The 21,369-nt window shown below is 53.3% G+C and overlaps 1 long non-coding RNA gene across 1 annotated transcript in view; it reads right to left on the minus strand.

Moving 5' to 3' along the window:
- Positions 1–21,369, minus strand: part of LOC106830591 (uncharacterized) — a 177,217-nt gene that overhangs the window by 100,930 nt on the left and 54,918 nt on the right. The window contains exon 2 of the long non-coding RNA XR_006527803.2: positions 16,991–17,227. This is a non-coding gene — a long non-coding RNA (uncharacterized lncRNA). The remainder of the gene's footprint in view (positions 1–16,990; positions 17,228–21,369) is intronic.

Consider the following 21,369-nt stretch of genomic DNA (forward strand, 5'->3'; position numbering starts at 1 on the left):
ATCATCATCTCACACGGCCCATCCAAGCCACACTTCTTTTGACTTTGACCCCTTTGATCCTTGATGGCCCTAACAAAATCCCCCTGCCTCCCTTTTTCTCCTCTTCTTCTTCCTCCCCCTCCTCCTCCTCTCCTCTCTTTCTCTCGCATGCACATCCTTACACACATATATGCCAGATTCATATATTCAGATGCATATGGGCACACATACCCAGGTACACACACTCGCACATGCACACACGCATGCGTACAAGCACCCACATGCTTTCACATCAGCCTCCCCACCCTCAGAACTCTTGCACCTTGGGGTCCTCTGCAGCCGCAGTGTCGGGGCCCTGGTCTCTGTCTCTCTACCCTGTTGACACATCAGAATCCAGTCGGGAGCTCCCCAAGAGCCCTGCCCAGGTTCCTCCTACCGCCCAGAGGACCAGGCCCACTTCATCCCCAGCCAGCACCCAGTCCCTACACTGCTCGGTGGCTGGGGTGCTGGTGGCTGGTGGGGATGGGGCGAGGCTGGTGCCGTGAAACCAGCAGGCATGTGGGCAAACGAGATGGTCCCTGGGAGGATGGGAAGTTCCTTCTATATCCTGACTCAGCAAAGTTGCCGCCTTTCTCAGCTCCTGCTCTGGCAGATCCCAGCCAGCCAGCCACATCATTCCCATGGGCAGGAGGTCCCATCGGAATTAGAAATGTTTGTCTCCTGAGTAGTTTGCTGTCGTCTCCTCTGTAAAGTGCCCAGGGTGCTCCAAGACTTCCCTCACAGCCTCACAGAAGCTTCTAGACAGGGCTCTTTCACACCAGGACCCTTTGGCAACACCCAGCTCAGGCTAGCACTTTTATGCATCCAAGCCTCTGTTTCAGGGTGGGGAAGGGGAGATTTGGAGGGAGGAAGAACTGAGTTCAAATGCATAACCTCCCTACTGTGTGATTTCAGGGGCATGGCTCAACCTCTCTGAGCCTGTTTCCTCCTGGAGACAAGAATCTGTACTCAGGGCTGTTGTGGGGAGTGAGAAGGACAATGAATAAGAATGCACTGGAGAAATTCTGAAGTATCAGACAAGGAAAGGTTGTTTACCATCACCTTGCGGGCTGTGCTAGGCTTTCTCCATTGCTTTCTCCCAGATCTGTTGTCTGCTCTGCTCTGTGCCCCAGGACCCTCACCAACACAAAGGGCGTCCCCCAGGCTCCCCGACACCTGGCTTCCAGTCCAGCTAATGCGCGACACCAGCGCAACAGGGCAGGAAAAGAGAGAGGTTGGGAGTACATCCTCATCTCTTCCCGGACTCACTGCGTCCTGGCACTGCTGTCACAGTCTGTGGGCACAGCTCTGTCAAGTGGCCTCTCTCTGTCCCTCCTTTTGCCCCTTCAGGCCTAAGAGGAGCCACAGCTTCCTCTCTCTATCACTAATGTCCAGAAGCTTCACCATCTTTTGCTGTTTCTCTTACCCTGCCTCTCCCTCTCAGATCAAACTGTCCTCAGTTATGCCTTTTGGGTCCACCAGCCTTCCCAAGCTGACCCTAGTGCAAATCATAACTGGACCTGCCCGCATCTTCCATGCTCACCCGGGCTGTTCTGTGTCTCGAAGATGCCATGGGCATCCAGCTCTGCCACCCCTGCTTGCTGAGTCTCTATGGCTGTGGGTCACTGAGGACTCCCAGGATGAAGCTGGAGAAGACAAGGAGGGACAGGAATGATTCCGGCTGCCCCGCTGGTCCCTGAGCAGAAGGGGCCTCGTCCTGTGCCTCTTGCTGTCGACACTCCCTCCACATAGAGCGGGCAAGCTGTCTGGGTGAAGACCTGCCCAGTCCCTGCAGCCCGGGGCCCCGGGAGACTCAGGGAGGGCCTTTGTCCCCCACACCTGGAGCTCAGCGCCCGCTTTCCCTGCGCGGTGCAAGCTCTGGTTTAATTAAGGATCTTCGGAGAGAATTCTCTCTTGTTATTTTCTGAATAAATTAAGGAAGTAACTTTGATGCAATATCATTCTCATCTAATCAAGAACATTCTGAAATTACCATATTGTTTTCCATTAGAAACCCCATCAGCCCCCAAATCAGATAACCAGGCTGGAGGCTGCCAAAGCCCCTCTGTCCTGGGGCGGGTGTGGGCTGTGGGGACAGAAAGGGACTCCTCGCTCCTGCCACAATCCCTGGTTGAGTTCGTGAGACTGCTCAGGGCTCTCAGCAGGGCTCCTCGGCCCTGGTCAGGTCTGGGGAGGGGTCCCCCAGGCCAAGGGCAAAGGGGAGGGGCCAGAGAAGGCCTGAGGAGTGGGTTGAATCTGATCAGAACCCGCCCAGGAGCTTCTTGGCTGTTCGGCTGGGAAGGGGAAAAGGTCAGGCTCTTGACCTCCAGCCGTACTCCCCACCTAAGGCAACCTCACAAGGACAAGAGGAAGGGGTCTCACGGGTCCCAGCTGGCACCAGTGGGCAAAAGAGGGGGGGCCTGGGGGTCCAACATCCGAGAAAAGGTGGAAGACCGCCCACGAGAGGTGAGGCCAGAGGCTGCTGGGGATTTGCAAAATTTCCCTGCGAAGCTGACTTCCCATCTCTGACGAAGCCCCTTGAAGGCTTCAGCTGAGGGTGTCAGGACCACAGCAAGCCCGGGGCCCATGAAGGGAAGATGGGAGGACGCCTGGGCTGGACCATCCTCCAAGGAACCTCACTGCCACTGTCCACGGTCTCCTCCTGGAGCGTGCTCTCCAATCGGTCACACAGGTGGGAGCTGAGGCCAGCCAGAGTCCAGGGCATGACTCCAGGCCCCTTTCTGAGGTCCGTTCCAGGGCTGTGCAACCTTGTACTGAAAGAGACCCATGTCCATCCTTAAGAAAAGAGGGTGAATGAAATTGTTTTTAGAAGTGCCCGGTGATCAAGTCAGAATCTCTTTCTGTTGGTCTATTTGTCCCTATTGTTTTTTTCAGTCTCTGTGACTTTCTTTAACTCTTGTTTCTCTCTCTCTCCCCACTCTCTCTTGCTTTGTCACTCTCTCTTTCTTTTTTTTTTTTTGAGGAAGATTAGCCCTGAGCTAACTACCGCCAGTCCTCCTCTTTTTGCTGAGGAAGCCTGGCCCTGAGCTAACATTGTGCCCATCTTATTTTACTTTATATGTTGGATGCCTACCACAGTATGGTGTGCCAAGTGGTGTCATGTCCGCACCCGGGATCCGAACCAACAAACCCTGGGCCGCCGAGAAGCGGAACATGCGAAATTAACAGCTGCACCACCAGGCCGGCCCCCTGTCACTCTCTCTCTCTTACTCTCTGTCTTGCTCACTCTCTCCTGTCTCTTCTCTCTTCCCTTCCCTCCTCCTGTCTCCTCTCTCTCTCTCTCTCCTGTGTCCACTTCCCACCATGCTTCAGGCCTTTGAGAAGCCAAGAGCCTTACCTAGACCCAGTGAGGACAACCTCCCCCACCCCCCTACACACACACACTCCGGGTTCCGCCTGGCTCTGCATCTCCCAGAGCCAAAGCTGGGCAGTGAGGGAGCAGCAGATGCCGGGGAGCAAGCCAAGGCTCTCCACAGCACTCCTGACGCGGCCCCGGAGCCAAGAGGACACGACCAGGCGATGCCATCGCTCCAAAGTCAGTGTGAAGGAGGACACCGAGGGGGTGAAGGAGAATGACAGGGAGAGGGGCTGACACGTGGCAGAGAACGGTGTGTGTGAGGGCGGATGGGGACTGAACAGTGCGGAAGGGTCCAGGGAGGGCGGAATCCCAGGACAGAGTGGGAGCCAGCCCGAGAGGCTTGCTAAGCCCCAGATATTCTTTGCAAGTGGTGAGTTATTCTCCTTGTCTCTGGGACCCAAAGCTCAGCAGAGGGCCAGGCATACAGAAAGCCCAGGAGACATCTGCAGAACTGAATAAATAACTCAGAGAACAATCCACACTATGGTGTAGGCATGTCCCCCCTACGCACATGGAGGAAGGGGCTCTGGACAGCAGCCTGGATCCACGAGGCCCAGAAAGGCAGCCACCAGGGGGCACTCTGGGGAGCGGGGTTTTGGCCTTGGGCATGGGGGGGGGGGGCGGCGGGGGGGCGGCGGGCCAAGGGGGGAGCCAATGCTGTCTGCCCTGCTGGGTTTGGGGCTGGGAGCCCACAGACACCAAGCACAGCCAGAAAAAGCCAGCAGCTCACAGGTGGATCCATTTATTCATTATGCAAAGGGGTCTCAAAGTGGCTGTTTGTGCCATGCTCCTGGGTGAGGTACACTTGCCTCCTGTGAGTGTGGGTGTGGGATGTGCACGGAGGTGGTGGGCACAAGTGTGGGTAGGTCTGGAGTGGGTGAGGTTGTAGACCGAGCAGGATGGGGCGGGATGAGCATGAGTGGGAAGGACCTGCTTGCAGGTCTAGGGGGAAACAGCCCATGAACGGACAGAGCCTGGACCGTGGGAGGGGTCCAAGGGCAGCACCCAGCCAGAAGGCGCAGGACCAGTTCCACTGCTGCTGCTCAGCTTACTTTCTGCTCTAACCCTCAGGGGTGGGGGGTATTTTCTTCTAGAGACCTTGCCCACGGATTTCCAGGACCCCCACAATCCCTGGGGGCTGCCATCTCCCCTGAGCCCACAGTCAACCGCTTGACGTTGACAGCCTATCTTACCACAATGGGCTCAATCTGAAGTCACTAAGAGGTGTTTTAATATATTTGGCTTGGTGAATACTTCCCACAGTCTCTTCCAGGTTTTTCTGGCTTTGATTTCCAACTCAGCTCCTGCTAGCTGGCTGCCTGACACACAGTAGGGATCCCTGCTGGCCCACACTGCTGGAGCTGCCTCTTCCTGATCTCCACCTCCTGTCCCAAGCTGAGGCAGGTCTCGAACCTCCCTTGGTCACTGGGGATTAACAGCTGCCTTTCTTTCTAGACTACAGGTCTGGCACTCAATTTCAGTTCTGAATTGCTCTCCCCAGCCCCCACCTTCCCTCCCTGCTGCTCCCCCAAATGCCCAGCCCCAGGGAGCCAGAGAAGGGCTGGGATCCCCTTAAGGACTCCAGCATTCACCCCCAGGCAGCCTATAGGCTGCTCCCAGAAGACATACCCAGTTCCTGGCCTGAGCCCTGGCTGGGACCCAGCCCAGCGCGTAGGGACGCCCCAGCCATGGCTGGCTGAAGCTTGTTGTCTAAGCTGGCCTGGGGGTGCCTGGGAGTGAGTGGGAGGGTGGCCCCACGGGGCTCTGAGAGCAGGCACACCCTGGGTGAGGTCATGCCTGCTTCACACCTCTGGTATTCCGGCTGATCGCTATCTCCTCCCCCAGCCCTCAGGTTACTCCGCAGCAAGAGGTGGGCAGAAGAGATGCTGATCCTGCAGATCAGGCCTGAGGCAAGATGGGGCTGTGGCTGAGTGTGGCCTGCCCGCCCGCGGCTCCCAGAACCACCCCCGCCTACCTCCTGCTGCCCCACCAGATGGACAGACAGACAGAGCTGGCTGCCCCATGGGAGAAACATCTGCTCCCCAGTATCCCACCTCTACCAAGCTAAACCCTGTCCCACGGCTGGGCGTCCCGGGAAGGACGCTCCCCATTCCTCACCCAAGAAGCCAGCCCCCAGGGGGAGGGTGCCTGAGGGAGGGGGCAGGTTCCCAGAGGGCTTTCCCCTTGGGAACACACTTCTTCACCTCCCACCCCGCCCCCTGGGCCTCCTCACCTCTGCCTCAACCAAACTTTCACAATTCCAGTAGCCATTTTCAATAGGGGAAGCATATTATTTATCCTGCAAACTTTTGAGAATGAAAGGATGATGATCAGATGCTGAGAGTGTCCCAGAAAAACCGGATAGATGGCTGCCTTAATTATGGAGCCCCCAACCTGTGCTGGACCCCCAAGAAGGCACGTGGGCATTCTGATGGGCTCCAACTCTGAGAAAGCCTGACTCCTTGGCCTGGGGTTCTTCAGCAGAGAAAGGTCCAGCTTTTTCTCAACAGGATGGCAAGGGTAGGGAAGGGGTTCCCGAGGGATCAGGAATGGGGCCCAAGTGCCAGCAGCTTTCAGAGACTCGGCGCTGATGTTTCATATTCTCTTCACTCCCCTCATCCGTGGTTTGAGTCAGGGAACTCGAAGCCCTGAGATGACGGCAGGCCACACTTGTTGGGGGGAAACGGGATCTTCCCGGGTGATGAAGACATCCTCTCCCCTTCCATCCCTCTTCATGCGCCAACACACACCCCTCCACTCCCTCTCCTCCTGTCTGCCTCCTTTATACGCTACAGCTAAGCCAGTGCCTCTCAGAGTGTCGTCCTCAGACTGGCAGCATCAGCATCTCCTGGGAACTCACTAGAAAAGCGCATTCTTAGGCCCCACCCAACCTACTGAGCCAGAAACTCTCAGATCTGAAGCAGTTAAGAGCATTGCTTCACTCCTCAGACTTTAACGGATGTACAGATCACCTATTAAAATACAGATTATTGGGCCAGCCCGGCGGCACAGCGGTTAAGTGCGCATGTTCCAGTTTGGCAGCCCGGGGTTCGCTGGTTCGGATCCCAGCTGCGGACACGGCACCGCTTGGCAGGCCATGCTGTAGTAGGCGTCCCACATATAAAGTGGAGGAAGATGGGCACGGATGTTAGCTCAGGGCCAGTCTTCCTCAGCAAAAAGAGGAGGATTGGCAGCAGATGTTAGCTCAGGGCTAATCTTCCTAAAAATAATAATAAAATAGTAATAAAATATAAATGCAGTTTAGGATTCCAGAGGTCTGGGAGGGGGCTGATAGTCTGCGTATCTTCGAAGCTCCCAGATGAGGCCCTGGTGCTAGTCCACAAACCACACTTGGAATAACAAGGCCCTGGACACCCTAGTTTTCTCCACCCTGGCTGCACTTTAAAAGTGCCTGGGGAGCCTTTAAAAATGCCAATACCTGGGCCCTGGCTCCAGACATTCTGATGTAATTGATCTGAGGTGAGAGTGGGGCATGGGCGGGTTTTAAAGTCTGGCTGGGTGATTCTAAGACACATCCAAAGTCCTCAGCCGGGGGCAGGCAGACGTGCTTGACCTGCATGCACCCCGTGTCCCCACTCGCCCTCTGGGACCCCTTTCTCTCCTCGGTCCTCCTTATCCCCTTCCACATCTCCTCACCCACATCTGCAGGCATGTGACACCCATACGTACAAGTACATGGACAGACAGAGCCTCAGACACACACAGAGCAGGCAGGCAGGCATGATTGCACACGCCCAGGCAAACGCAGACACGGACAACCCATTTGTATACATGCTGTGAACACCCTCAGGGACGGATAGCTAGATGGACAAATGCGAGCAAACAGAGCCTGCAGGAGCACACACCAGCCATGAAGGAGTCAGACCTCCTCCAACTGTTCCAGTGGTGTGACTCTCCGTCCCATTGCTCCAGACGACGGGAGCCATCAGTGCCCGGTGGCAGGCCAACCCAGCCTCAGGATCTCCCAGGGGCCTTGGGCACCATGCCTGCCCCACTGCCCAGGCAGGCCAGCCACGGAGGGGCACGCTTCCCGGGGGGCTGTGGGTGTCTTCAGCCCCCAGCGCATCACAGTGCTGCTGAGTCCTGGCCTCCTTTGAGTTTACCGTCCCGCGCCCCACCCCCACCCCGTGTGCGGGGGGCGGGGGGAGGGGGGGCCTCCACAGACAGGCCTGATTGATGGCTCAGGGGGCCTGTGGCTGCCGCAGGCCTATTTTATGATGTCATTAGGCAGCTTCGGCAGCGGGAAGGAATCCCTCCTGACATCATAAAGAACTTGATATTTCGCTAATGTTATCTTGGCGGCGTGTCGCCCTGACATTTTCTCTCAGCAGCGCTCCCCCCAGGACCTGGAGTTGTCTAACTACAGCCTGGAAAAAATGCAAAATAGGCAAATGCCCCCTCGGGGGACAGCGGGAGAAAGCTAATAGACCAGGCCGGTCTCCCCACCCACCGAGGGGGTGTAGGTGGGAAGCGCGATGTGTTTGTCAAAGGGGACCCAAGGCTGCCTTCCTCCCGCAGCCTCCTCGCAGCTTGGGCCACCTCTGCCCAGCAGTGGGAGGAAGTCGGACGCTGAGGTTCCAGAACCAGCTGGCCACCCAGAGGCTACAGGACTTGGACAAAGCCCCTGACGTTCTGGGCCTCAGTGACCCCATCCACACCACGGGGGATTTGGCCCAGACAATTTCAAAGACTGTCTCAGGCTCTGTTGAGGGCCTTGAAGCTGCAGGGGAGGGCGCTGGGGTCACAGAGGTAAGAAGGGGAGACCCCATCCTAGGCTGGGAACTGGAACTCTATAGACAACTGCAGAGAAGCTGGGTGGCATGGTTTACAATCCCCCACCCCCAGGAAGGGTTTGGGGGGACAGACACAAAATGCCAAGAGGTTTCCCCAGCCTGAAGCCCCATGTCTTCAAAAGACCAAGACCAGCCGCTGATTCTGAGGCAAAACTGAGGTGGCCCTGGTGCAAATTCCTTGCGCTGGCCTGGCAGGCAGTAGCCAGCAGAAAGTGACCATTCTCTCCTTCCGAGGGTGACACGGGTGGCTCAGGGCTTGGTAAAGGAGAAAGATCTGACAGCCATGGGTGCCTCCTAGATCCACTTCCCAAAGAGCCTCGGGTTAAATCAATCTCCAAACCCTCTTCCACCCCAGCAGCCATCACCCACCCCCACCCCCGACTCCAGAATCCCTGGCAGATGGGCCTCCAGCTGACTACCTCCAGAGATGGGGAGCTCACTCCTTCCCCCAGGCAGCCCAGCCATCCCGCTCCCTGTGGCTTCCCCGAAGGGGTTAAACTCCACCTCCTGGGCCTGGTGGGATATGGCTGCTCCCACCCCCCAGGACAGTCCTGCAGAGACACCAAATGCCTCCCCCAGCCCCACCCCTGCCCCATCCCCCTGCAAGAGTGCAGGAGGAGCCAGGGTCGTGCTCTGTTTTCAGAGGGGGAATATTTGTCTTCAAAGAGCGTAACTGGCCATTTTAACCTGGGGTCCATGGTCAGAACTGCAGTTGAATAGAATATGTCCCCTGTAATCCTCTGTATCTGATTTTATGCCTTGAAAAACACTGTTTGAGAAGGGTCCGTAGGCTACAGCAGACTGCTAAAGAAGTCCATGGCATTAAAAAAAATAGTTAAGCAGTCTGCTCTGGAATCCAGACAAAGCCCCTTTTAGCCATCAATGTGTCGGGTTTGGGAAAATCATCCTGGCCTGGGCGTGTGTCCCAGCTCTGGAGAACCCCTCCTCCCCATCTTTGAAGAAAGGACTTTAAAAGTAAAGGTGGGTAAGACCAAGACCCGCTCCCAGGTCTGACCATCCCCCTCGTGTTTCCTCTGTGCCCTGAGGTGACTCTTCTGCCCGACCCCTAGCCTCCTGGATCTGAGCTGAGCAGGCCACCCAGCAGACAGTGATGGCCCTGCTGAGGGTCAAGCATGGGTCTAGGGGGCAGGCAAAGATGGATTGGACCCAATCATGGCTTCTGGAAGTTCTCAGCGTGTAAGGTAGACACCCTTTAGCACGCCTGCCTGTCCACCCTTCCCCAGCAGAGCAAGGGCTTCCTGCACGACCCCTCGGCCCAGGCTGCCCCCTGGGTCTAATCTCTGGGCTCAGGCCCTTCCAGCACCTAACTGGACTACCTACCTTAACCTGAATGCCCTCACTCCCGTGGAGAGGCTCGCTGAGCGCGAGCCCCCAAGAAGGACCACCTCAGCCTTAGATGCGCCTGCAGCCCCACTGCCTCAATAGAAAGGTAATGGCGAAGTAAGGCCCCTCCAGAGCTGCAGGAGAACAATAACCTCGGCTCGCCCCAGTGGGTGGACAGCCACTCCTCTGCTTTGGTACTCTCCAAAATGATGAGCAGTTCTTCATTCCACAAAGATTGACTGAGCGCCCACGATCTGCCAGGCACTGTTTCAGACGGTGGAAACAAAGACAAAAATCCCTGCTCCCAAGGAGCTTACATTCTCCCGGGAAGACACCAGCAGCAGAAAGTAAATAAGTAAAAATCATGGTATGGTATACCAGAGGATGAGAAGTGCTATAGATAAAATAGATCAGAAAAGGGAGCGTGTTCCTCATGAAGAAGGTGGCATTTGAATAAAGACCTGAAGGGGGTGGCAAAGGGAGCCATGAGGATATCTGGAGGAAGAACATTCCAGCAAAGGGCACATCACATGCAAAGGTCCTGAGGCAGGAATGTGGCCGACACATTTTGGGATCAGCCAGGACGGCGGTGTGGTTGGAGGGAAGTGAGATGGGGGAGAACAACAGAGACAGTGACAGGTGGGGAGGTGGATCACACAGGGCCTTCAGACTGCTGAGAGGACCTCCGCTTTACTCCACGTGAGATGGGAACCACGGGAGGTTTTGAGCAGACAAGTGATATGACGTGACTTGAATGTGAACAGGATCACTATGGCTACAGTGTAGAGAAAAGATCATCGGGGAGTGGTGGGAAGATGATGGCGCTCCGCCCGCTGCCATGGCAGTGGAAGTGGAGGGAAGTGGCTGGATTCGGGGTGTGTTCCGTTAGGAGGAATGACGCACACCAGGCATTGCCCCTCGCCCTGCGCACCATCTTCTCTCAGCCTCACAACCACCCTGTGGGGTAGATGCTTTATCCCCATTGTACAGATAAAGAAACCAAGGCTCAGAAAGGTCACACAGCCAGGAAGTGAGAGATTCGACCAAGGCTTATCCCAACCCAAAGTCCAGGTTCTTCACAGTCCACTTCAGTGCCTGCCTGGTCAGGATCCCAAGAAGGAGAACGCCTAGCCACGGACCCCAAGAGAGGGGAACAAAGGCAAGACACTTACCAGCTGAGAACTTCATGCTAATTTGGAATTGTCCACAAACTGTCATCCTAACATGCTTTCTTTTTACATCAAAGCTCAAATGATACTTATTGGTGTTACAGGTGTCTTTATTTTCGTGTATACGGTTTCCAACTTTTTTTTTTTGAGGAAGATTAGCCCTGAGCTAATGGCTGCCAATCCTCCTCTTTTTGCTGAGGAAGACTGGCCCTGAGCTAACATCCATGCCCATCTTCCTCTCAGTTTCCAACTTTGAATCAATTGTTTTATTTTAAATTCCATCCAATATCATCAGTGAAGGGAAAAGCCTGCAAGGAGAGGGAAGGCATTTGATAATGGCGAGATCTGAACGGGGGCACCTCATTTCTCCCCAGAGTCAGGCATCAGCGCTCATGTTCCAAGCACCACTGCGGGCAGGGAACCTGGGCAGACAGGAGTAACGCTGCCCCAGGCCCTGCAGGATGAACCGGAGAGACATTTGCAGCCAGCACCGGAGAGGGACCACATCCAGGGGGAGGCTGCCTGGGGATGAGCCTGGGACTGAGCAGGGTGGGCCAGCCGGGGAAGGCTGGAATCAGAACCCAGACGGGAGGAAGAGCAGCGTCACATCAAATCCCAGGAAAGGTCCAGCAATGGCAGAAGGGACCGTCCGCAGACAAGCAGTTGAGCTGGGGCAGGGGGGCTCCGAAGTCCGAGCTAGCGGGTCTTCCAGCCGGCCGTGGGGCCACCCTTCACCGGCACTGTAGGAAGCCGCAAGAGGGAAGGAGAAAAAGTCGTGGGGTCTCACTCTGAGCTACTGCCGGGGGCGATTATTAAAATGCAGTGGGGTGCAATGGCTTTAATTTAAAGAGCCCCAGGAGACTGCGTGGCTCTGGGGCTGAGTCCACATGGGGGATGGGAGTGGGGAGCCCTCCCTAGAGGTTGAAGTGGGGCTTCTAAGGCTCATCTGTCACCTCCAGAGCAGCCCAAGGCCAGGTCTCTTCAAGTGAGTTGTTAGAAGGAAAGGCGGGAAGGACAGAAGGATGGAGACCAAAAAAAGGAGAAAGGAGGGGGAGTGGAAAGAAGAATAGCAAAAGGAATGGAGATAAGACAAGGAAAGAGAGGGAGAAATAAATAAGTCAGAGCAGGCAGGTCCTTCTGCAGAAGCCCCAAGCCCTGCTCTGGCCGGGGCAGCAAAGCTTCCCTTCAAACACAGCAAAGGCTCATGAACGTCCAGGAGGCTCCAGCCACTGGGCAAAGACTGAAATGGTGACCCAGAGCTGCTGCAGTGACATGGAAGGTTCCATCCTGCTCACCTTGATGCAGCTGTGCCTGCATGCTGAAACAGATACTAACACCCTCACATGGAGATGTGCACACCCAGAAAAGCACCAACACACGGGCGCAGCCATGGAAATGCTCACTGACGCATGTCCGTGGGCAGAGTTACAGATGTGTACAACACCCAGAGAGGCAGAGAGGCGTTGGAAAGGACACAAATGCTGTCCAGTGATGCTTGCATGGATGCCAACAGAAAGGCGTGGACCCACGTCCCCAGATACCGACAGAGGTGGTCAGATGTGCCAATAGGGATACACCTGCACAGATATTGAAAGATACATACACATGGACATCCACAGACACAGGCAGAAATGTACACACACACAGAGACCGACAGACGCATACATGCCAGAAGTTCACTTACACACAGATGTGGAGGCATGCATACACAGGTACGCACTGACGCACAGGCACACCTTGACACGTACATGAGCACAACTACATAGATGTACTTAATTCTTGCACTGACAGGTGATGCATATACGCACACATTTATAAGGACACAAGCTCCCAGATGTATCCTCAGACACATGCACATGCACAAAGGTACACTCAGAGACACAGGCTGACATGCTCAGGTATTGCCAGCAGCCAGGCAGACACACACACCTCTGGGCTCTGCTCTGAGCTCAAGCCCCAGGTCTCAGCATCATCCCTGAGCTGGCTGTCCTCAAGCCAGGTGCTCTCCTGCCCCTCTCCCGCCAGCTGCCCGGCTTTGACTAGCTCCCTGGCGCTCAGGCCCTCCCACCTCCCTTCATCTGCCCATTGGCCCTGGCCCAGGCTCCAGGATGGCAATGGCCCCATTCTCCCAGGTGCCGATTCAGCCAGATTTCACACCCAGAAGTGGAACCAGGCCAGCAGGGCTTGTTGCAGCACGCTTGGGGCATCGGTGCGGGGGTGGCGGGAGGGAGCCAGGATCCTGTAGTAGCAGAGAGGGGAGCAGCCCCAGCTGCTGTGCAGGCCTGCCAGACAAGGCTGCCGGCTTCCTCTTCTCCAAGTCATCCACCCTCTGCAGGCCTCAGGCTCCCCACCTCTGAAATGGGACAATATGCCTGTCTAGTTGACATGTCAATTAAATGGACACATCACCTCCCAGATGACAAAGAGATCTTGCCTAACCTTCTGTTGTGTCATCTTTATGAGAACCCTAAGACGGGGTGTTATTTTCCACGTTTTATACTAGAAAGCTGAGCTCAGGAAGGTTACCCAAGGGAGCAGACAGGACTGGAACCCAGATTCCGCCTCCAAATTCCACATCTTTCGTGGCCAATAAATATGCAGAGCATGAGCTGCCAGAGTCCAGTGACTTGCCCATAGCAGACATCACTAACTGATCACAGTCTCTTTTTTTGGTGAACTCAGACTTGGCCTCGGAATCCTTCTCAACACACCACTCCAGACAGACATTCATAATTGGCCAGAGTTGGCACCCAGGATGAAACTTACTGCCATCCTGTCACCACATTTAAGTCATCTAACTCATAAGGTGGACGTCACAATTAAATAAAACCAAGGGCAGAAAGTGCTTTGGAAGAGCACAAGTGATGTGCCTATCAGATGAATTTTAGTACAGTTTCCAAAGGCTGTTGACATTCAAGTCCTCTCAAGTTTCACCACACTGGGGTGGAAGATTAGGGACAGGACAGCCAATGTCATTGCTCCATTTCACAGAGGAAGAGACTGAGGCTCAGACAAGTGAGTCCAGGATCACACCACTAAGAGTCAGAGGTGGGACCAGGAGTCAAGCATTGATTCTTGTTTCAGTGCTCTTTGAGCATGCACGGCCCCAGACCGGCCAGGCCAGAGTGTGTGGGTACGGGGGAGCGAGGGCTGGGAGGGCAGCAGGCGGACCCAGTGTCCTCCCAGCAGAAAGGAATCGACCCCACGACTAATTGGTTCAGAGTGCTTCTTTTGACCCTAATTAGCTATTTGTCATGTCTCCATTTGCATACCAGAAAAGATGCAAATTTGCATATTTGTAAATGAGGCCGGGCCTGGATGTGGGTTCTGGAAGAGCTTGGCAGTTGCTGGCAGGCAGGAAGGCAGCTGGCTCCTGAAGCATGGGCCACGCAAGGAGGAGATTTGGAAGACAGTTCCTTGGCTCAGGGCTGCAAGGTGCTCTCAGCAGGGGTCAGACAAGACGGCCCACCTCGCTCCCTCCCCCAGGGCTGAGTGGTGGGCAGGGAGAATGGGTGAGCCTAAGGCTGCTATTTTGATTAGATGAAACAAGGGAGGGGGGGAATATAAAGTAATTTCAGGACGCTCTGTGCTGGGAAGCCTTCTGTTCCCGTCCTTGGAGAGAAGCTGTAACACTCACAAAGGGAGGGACGTCCCCCTCCACCTCGCTGGAGAGGCAAAGGTTTGGGAGGGAACCGGGGTCAGGGGGAATCGACCCCCAACACACACACACACTCTCTCTCTCTCCTCGACTCTCAGAGGCACACCTACACACTCACACATCTACAATTCACCTACGCATACACACACACACACAAGCCTCAGCCCCCCGGCAGCACCCTGACACACAACACCCCCAGACCCACAAAGACACTCCAACAGGCAGCTCTAACTGGAGAGGCACATTCGCACATGCAGACATGCCCAGACTTCCCGCCACATACACATTCACGCCCTTACACATACAGACGCACACTCAGACACTCGAACACAGATGTAGGCATACAGACTCATTTAAGCTGTGCGTAAATATTTACATACACGCACACTCAAGACATACACGAGCACATCCTTGCTAAGGCCAAATTCCCTGGCAAGTTCTGGAAATTCTGACCCCTCTGCCAGAGTCTCTCGTGCCTCTTTGGGAAGAGACAAAGGAAGCTGGGGAGCCACCCTTCTTAGAAAAGGAACAAGTGTAGCTCCAGGGAATTGGACCCCAAGTAGGGAGTGGTCCCTTCTCTAGGAAAGCAATGAGAAGCAATGCCCCAGTACCCTCTGGGCTTTGGCGTAGGGCTTGGAGCAGGGTCTGGGTGGGCCTTGACAAACAGCAAAGCATGGTGGACAGGGGACACGGGGGACAAGGGAGCAATGACACATTGGTAGGGCCTGGCCCGCGCATTAGGCAGGAACACATCAGCGCCTCCAGAATTCCCATGGCGCCAGTGTGGAACGGGGTGGCGCCAGCTGCTGCACCTTTAGGCACGCAGGCACCAAGATGCCAGGCTCAAAGGGAGCCCCAGACTCATGGGACTTCCCAGGATCTGGGGCCTGGGTGCTGGACCCTGGGGTGAGGGACAAATGCCTCAAGTGCTGTTCTCATTCCCAGCACGTCCTCCCCAATGCCTGCACCTCAAAAGGCAAGCTCAATAGCTCCGTATTTGTAAATTAAATATAGCCGCACTCCAGCTTTCCAAAGAACTGGGAAGGAGAGAAGGAGAAAGAAAAAGAGAGAGAGGAAGAGAAGAAGAGCTGCCGCCCTCAGGAAAGTCTGGCTGGTACAGATTGCCTGAGTCATGAATATTCATCTGGCGAATGAGGAGAGCGGGAGTTTGCATAACAGCTCCACCCACCCAACTGAAAGAAATGTCACCGCCTTTGCCAATAAAGTGCCAAAGGAAGCCGGTGGAGGCTGCCAGCCAGACGGTGCCAAACTGCTGACTTCCACTCCCAGGCGTGGAGAAAGCACATTGTTTCCGGCCCAAGGAGCCGCCACTTGGGGCTGAGGGAATGGAGCTGGCTGCAGGGAGAGAACCAAGAAGAAAAGTTTCACTTGCCACCCACGGGAAGCCTGGTGGGCAGAGCACCTGGGTCACAGCCCTGCCCAGAGCCCCTCCAAAGAGAGGCTCAAACCCCGCTGATGGAGGGCACCCACTCTGGCTGACCACCAAGGGCCCAGGTGCCAAGGGCGGGCTCCCGGCTGAGAGCTCCATGCTTGGGACTCCCTTAAAGAAATCTCAAGAGGGTCCTCATGAGTCCTGGGTGTCGCTAGAGACCAAGAGGCAGAGGGACAAACTAGCTGTCACTTCGGCGCCGAAGTCCATAGTAACCTTGGCCCCATTTTGCAGGAGGGAACACCCAACTATGGTGACTCTTCCCTCTCTGGGTCACACTCACTTCCAAGACCCAGTCCCACTCTCTCTTATTCCAGGAAGTCTTCTCTGAGCCTTTTCCCCAAGACAGAGTCCGTCTCTCCATCCCCAGTACCCACCAAGGCCTGAAAGCGTGCCTCGATGCCAGCCTGTTTCCTGCCATGGCTGCTTCCTCCCCAGGCTGAGCTGGGAGGGCAGGGGCTGTGGTTGATGAGTGGTCTCAGAGTCCCAGCCCCGCAGGAGATTCAGAGAAGGCATCTTGAGCAATTTGTGGAACGGAGTCATTGTCTCCCATCCCTCCCCATCCCTGTGCCTGTACCTGGCCCTGGGTCCTTCCTGCTGCCCCGAATCATGCTTGTCAAGTCCCCGGGAGGGGACGCATCCTGTCTCGGCAGCTCAGTCGGGGCCCGTTGGGATGGGCGCTGAGCGGCTGGCCTACCATCCTCGGGCCCCGCTCCCCACGGAGAGAGTGGAGAGCCTAACCGCGGCATCCCATCCTCGTGGCGGCACCCACTGGGTGGTGTTACGAACCCGCCTGTCTGCCCGCCACTCCGCCACAGCTGGCTCCCTGCAGTAATTACCTCCATGAATGGAAGACGCAGAGCTGGAGGGAGGACGACGTTCTCTTCGTACAGAAAAGCAATTAGGGCTGTGGGCGTCTCCAGCTGCTGTTCCTGTTACGTAAAGTTTGGGATGTGTATTTGGGACTTAATGAGGATATTTATGTGTTTGCATCTTACCTTCACAGACTGTTCATTTCAAGCATCCCAAGTATTCTCGGGCCGAGTACGCAGCAGTACAAGCCAGGCGACAGGCTCCAAGGGAGCAGGACCACCTCTGGGTACCAAAGAGCCCTCTCCCAGAGCTCACGGAACCCCAGAAATCAATGATGACACATACCTGCAGCCTGGCTCCCTTCTGCAGCATCCCTGACAAGTCCACACTCCGCTTGAGGTCTCTGGGGACTGGAATTCCTTCACTCCCTCTTTCACGGTTAAAACATCTGCAATTGTTGCAAAGTTCTTCCTGGAACTGAGCCAAAATCTGCCTCCTTGCGGCATCCTTGCACTGGCTCAAACACGGCCCCAGGACCACACAGGACATGTCGCTCCCTCTGCCCCAGGTCAGCCATTAGTCCTGCAGGAGGTAAATGGGTGTTAAATTGAAAACATTTCTGGGGTCGAAGAAGTTTGGAAAAACTCTGCGTCGAAGTTTGAGCTGTGGTTCTGAGCTGTGAGTGCAGCATTTCATGAACGTGTTTGCTCACAGAACCCTTTTCTGCAGAAAAACCTCAAAAAGCTAAGTTTCTAAGGAGCACGTTTTAGGAAACTGCTTCTGCAGGTGAAAAACAGGGGCCTGATTCCTTGGCCTGAGCTCCTTCAAGCATTTCTCCTAGACTGCACATGACTCCTGGGCTCTCCACAGCCTGGTCGTTTTCTGTAGGTGAGCCCTGTCCACGTGTCTGTGTTCCTCCATGCTTCCTGAGGAGCTCTGGCCCCTGAGAGTCCAGAAGTTCCTTTATCTCCCCATGCTCCCACTGATGCGATCGAAACACCATTGGAGGCCTGGCAGCTAAACCAGAATGTCTTCCCCAAATGTCCTTCCCACAAGCCCCCACCGAACCTCAGTCCTTCTGCTGCTCTCAGGCCCTACAGCTGGAACCCACAGACAGACCCCCTCATACCAGGGGCTCCAAACAATGGGGTGCCTGCTGTGCCATCCCCGGACAGCCAGAGGGTGGGCCCAGGTGAGCCCCAAATATCTGTGCACCAACTAGTAATTCACACCCACCTGGGCTTTTTCACAGCATCACCCAAAGCATGGATTTGTTCTGGCATCTAGTCACCTCAGACTCGCAGACAGAGTGTTCCAAGCCCCCAGGTTCCAGGCCCGGAAGTCATCCCAGACTGAGGTTCACACCTGCCCCTGGAGGCCCCGGCTCCACCAGGCCTCTTCTCTCCTGCGCCTTTAATTGCCCCTCCATCCCCCGTTCTCATCATCCTTCAAGTATGTGTTCAAGCCCAGGCAAGGAAAAGAGCTTCATCTGACTGGCCAAGTCCACTAGATTGCTAGTGGCTCCCTGGCCTGGCTGTGGGGAGAAAGACTCTAAGGCCTCCTCCGGGCTCGGCAGCATGGTTAGTGATGTCTGCCAGCGCTGGGGAGGGGGGAGGTGGCACACATGCCAGTTATTGCCATCCCTAATCAAGGCTCAGTTCCTTGCCTCAGATCTGCATCCCCAGCTATAACCCTCCTTTCTCCCACAGCAAACTCCCCCACTCCTCCACTCACCCACGTACAGGCCCTCTCTCACCAAAACGGCCTGCTCTGAGGGCACCAACAAACCCCTATTTGTCAAGTCCCATGCCCTCTCTTGGTCTCAATGCCTTTGCAGCATTAGACATGGTTGACCTTTCTCTGGAAATTCACCCCCGCCTCCATGGAATTCTGAGGCCCTTGATGCCCCTGGGAGCCCCTCGCCTTCCTGACCACTCAACCTGTTCATTCTCCATCGCATAAATGCTGCCGTGTTCCGGGGCCCGGTGTTCAGCCGTCTACTGCGCCTGCCGGGGCAGCCCCTCGCTGCGAGAGCTCAAACACCGCTTTGCCCCTGGGGAAAAGACCCCCGTCGCCTGTGCCTCTATGCCCAGCAGCCACTATCACAAAGCTCTGACAGCCCAGCGCCTCCTCCTTCCTCCAGAATCAGTCCCTGCTGTTGGTTTCCCACCACCCATCATCCTCCCAGGCTCCAGGACCAAATTCTTGGCTTGCGTTTGACTCCTTATCCACATCCATTAAATCACCATGTGCCAATTCCTCTTATTTAATATTTATCTAATTTACGAAATGAAAATAGCTTTATTATTTGTTCTGATTGAAAGACATGATATACGCTCAATATTAAAAAAAAAAATCAAACCAATGCTTAAAATTATGAAAAAGAAAGTAAAAATCACCCAAAATCCTTCCGCCCAGATATAACCACTCCTAGCATTTTGGTGAACAGCCTTGCAGACATATCCCTATGCATACATACACATAGAGATCTATGTATATAATTTTATAGACGAAGGATTGTATTATACATCCTGTTCTCGCGGACACCTGCTTTTCTCTCTCAACAATATGTCATAGACATCTTTCTATGTCAATATATAGAGCTCTACAAAATTATTTTAATTACTTCATCATATTCCATTGTATGGATGTGTCACACTTCAACTGGGTCTCTATTGATTGTTTAGACTGTTGTCAAGATTTTACTCCCATAAACAGTGTTGTGATAAATAGCCGTGTGCATATGTCTTTGCTCGTTTTTGCAATCATCTCCTTAGAATAAAACCCCACAAATGAGATGGCTACAATAAGGGTATGCTAGTTCTGATTTTGCCACCCTGCCCTTCCGGAAACTTGCAACAATGCACTTCCATCTGCAGCACTCCGGCTCCTTTCGGCCTGCGCCCTCGCCAACCCTGAGTGCGAATGGTTGGCGAAATGACAGAAGGCAAACGACACTCACTTTTATTGGCATGGCCTAGATTCTTAGTAAATGACTATCTTTTCACATTTGGGGTCATTTGTAGTTATTTTCTTTGTGAATTGCTTGTTCACGTCCTTTGCACATTTCTCTAATGAGATATTTATCATATTCTTAGTGAGTTGTAAGAGTTCTTTGTGCATTTGAGATCAGATTAAACGCTTGTCTACAATATATGTTTTCTCTTTTTCCTTTACTTTTCCTTTAATGGTCTTTAAGGTATTTAAGTTTTTAATTTTCATATATTCAAATGTATCAATCTTTTATGATTCCGGGATATCACCTCATGCTTAGAAGGGCCTTCTTCACTTTCAGATAACCAAAATATTCATGTATATTTATGTCACTATGGTCTTCGTGGCTTGATCTTGGTGGAGTAAGGCAGAAAACCAGCTTTATCGCAACATCATTTATAAAATAGCCCATGTTTTTCAAACTCAATAGAAATGCCATTTTATCATATATGAAATTCCCTTAAATACTTGCATCCATTTCTAGACTCTCTTTTCGATCCCAATGATCTCCTATTCTTACATAAAAATTTTCATTTTTGTCCCGTTAGAGAACATTTTAATATCTGCTAGAGAAAGCATCATTTTTCTTTTTAGGAATTTTCCTGACTACTGCTATTTTTCATTCTTCCAGATAAGCTTTATAATTATTTTTTCTAATTCAAAAGGGAAAAAAGGCATCCTGTTAGGGTCTTGATCAGATTGTCTTAATTTTGTACATTCGTTTAACGAGAACTGAAATCCTTATAGTATTAAATCTTTCCACCTAAGAATTAGGTGTCAGATTTATTCAAATCCTTTCATACCCCTCAGAAGATCGTTCTGTTTCTTCATGTAAATTCTACATGTTTCTTGCGAAGTTTATTTCCAGGTATTTTGTGTTGTTGTTTTTTTCCTGACAGTGTGAATGAGACCTTTCATTTTCCCTTCTAGATGGTCATTTTATAAATAGAAAAGCTATTTGCTTTTGTTTATTGTTTTGTTACTGGTCGTTTTACTAAAATCTTTGTTTTTTCCAATTGTTTTTGGGAAATGGGTTTTGGGTTTTCCAGATAAATAATCATCTTATCTGCAAACCATGATTATTTGCTCTCCTCCACCAGTATTTATACTTTCTATTTCATCTTCCTGTCTAATTGCAATGTCTAGCACTTTAGGAAAAGTATTTTTTAAAATATTGATAACAATAGCTACCCTGGTCTAGTTTCTGACTCTAACAAGAATGTCTGTAGGGTTTCACCAGCCTAATTCTCTCGTTCCATCCCTTCCAACCCTGTCACCACTATCCTAGCCTGGCCCATATTAATTTCTCAGCTGTGTTATCACAAACATGAGGAATAAGGATACAGGGTTTGAAGTCAGATGACCTGTGTTCAAAACCTGATTGCCATTTACTAACTACATGGTCCAGGCAAGATCTCTGAAATGCAGTTTAAAAAAAAGGGAGGGGGGAGAAGAAGAGTCATTGTAAGGATTAAGTGAGATAATACACACACCATGCGCATTATCAGTAAATGATAATATTTTTTTAAGTCTCAGCCCCCAACTTCCCCTTCCAAACCAACCTATACCTGCACTTAGGCTGATCTTCCCAAAACACCACTGTGTTCACACGGCTCCAATACTCCCCTCCGCTGCTTACAGCTCTTCAGTTAGCCCCCATTCCCAACAGAATCAAGTCCAAATTCTTAAACTTGCATTTGAGTCCTTCCATTATTCAACCCCAAACCTCC

Source organism: Equus asinus, chromosome 5 (genome assembly GCF_041296235.1).
Source record: "Equus asinus isolate D_3611 breed Donkey chromosome 5, EquAss-T2T_v2, whole genome shotgun sequence".
Classification (NCBI taxonomy): Eukaryota; Metazoa; Chordata; class Mammalia; order Perissodactyla; family Equidae; genus Equus; species Equus asinus.